Source organism: Octopus bimaculoides, chromosome 9 (genome assembly GCF_001194135.2).
Source record: "Octopus bimaculoides isolate UCB-OBI-ISO-001 chromosome 9, ASM119413v2, whole genome shotgun sequence".
NCBI classification, from domain to species: Eukaryota; Metazoa; Mollusca; class Cephalopoda; order Octopoda; family Octopodidae; genus Octopus; species Octopus bimaculoides.
Window position 1 is genome coordinate 44,556,794 of NC_068989.1, and position 1,534 is coordinate 44,558,327.

Here is a 1,534-nt window from a genome sequence, read left to right on the forward strand (position 1 = left end):
TATATATATAATCATCATTTCTTCATGACTTTAGAGTCATGAAGAAAAACCAAAATGACTGACCACATCCAACAATGTAATAAAAGAAAGAAAATCAGATTCTAGGACTTATTTCCAATGTAAAAGACAGTACAATTATTCACCACTACTCTTATATGAGAATCAATGAGTTAAAAACATTAAGTACATTTATAATAATTTTATTTGCAGCTGTCATGGTTTTAAAGAACTTTTATTGCAAAGACCCTACAAAGTTCTTCCAAAACTTGGTTCAATTCAGTCACATTATTCAGCTGACTGAGTTTTTTTTTGTTTTTCAACTTTTGATAGAATGTTCCTAAAACCCATTTCCCAATCACTGTAGCAATACCCTTCCTCTATGATTGATAAAATTAAGGACCAGCTAAGAACTGAGGTCAATTCTATTGACTACTCCCTCCTTCGAACTTCAGATTTTGTACTTCTGTTAAAAACAAGATTATTATTATTATTATGGAATACGGACGTTAAATGATGATTATGAATTTAGTAAAATAACTTTGTCATTATTAATCTGGTACCTGGAACATAAACTGATATGAAATTTTGATGAATAGTTCTAATTTGGATCAGATTACAAGAGAAAATTTGTATCACAGAACTAGGTCACAATTTTCGATGGGTTAGCATAATGAGTGGAAACACTCATTGAAAATAAACTGAAAAGCATTCTTAATCTTATTTGCTGATTGTTATCACTTTATTACAATTTTGAGATGTGGTCATGTGTCATTTTGTAGAAAAAAAAAAAAGATAGAGATGAGCAAAGTTACTATTAATGTAGCGAGGTATACAACAGTTTGGTCTAAATTTTAACTACAATAACAAAATATAATCAAAGCCAGACTTACAAACCAAAAGACAGGCAACGAAAATAAAAAGTCAGCAAAACAAAAACAGGGCAAATAATATATATATATATACATATATATATATATATATATCAAAACAAAAAATTCACTCTGGCCATAAATATTTAAGTAAAACCAATCTGAATATTTTTTGACACATCAAAAACATTCCAGGAAGCCTAATTAACTCTAGCTGTGTGGTTAAGAAGTCTGTTTTCAACTGCATGGTTTCAAGTTCAGCCCCACTGCTGGTGCCTAGGGTGAGTGTCTTCTACTAAAGCCCCAAGACAACCAAAACTTTGTAAGTGATTTCAGGAGATAGAAACTGAAATAAAACCTGTTTTATATATGTATGTATATATCATCATCATCGTCGTTTAACGTCCACTTTCCATGCTAGCATGGGTTGGACGATTTGACTGAGGACTGGTGAAACCAGATGGCTACACCAGGCTCCAATCTGATTTGGCAGAGTTTCTACGGCTGGATGCCCTTCCTAACGCCAACCACTCAGAGAGTGTATATGTATATGTATATATATATATATATATATATATATTTTATATATATATATTTATATTTATATATTTATATATTTGATCCTTTATATTGAACACTCAATATTTCATCTACATTCAATACTT

The 1,534-nt window shown here is 30.6% G+C and overlaps 1 protein-coding gene across 6 annotated transcripts in view; it reads right to left on the minus strand.

Moving 5' to 3' along the window:
• LOC106877491 (cyclin-dependent kinase 2-associated protein 2) overlaps positions 1 to 1,534 on the minus strand; it is a 33,057-nt gene that overhangs the window by 18,371 nt on the left and 13,152 nt on the right. The window lies entirely within an intron of this gene.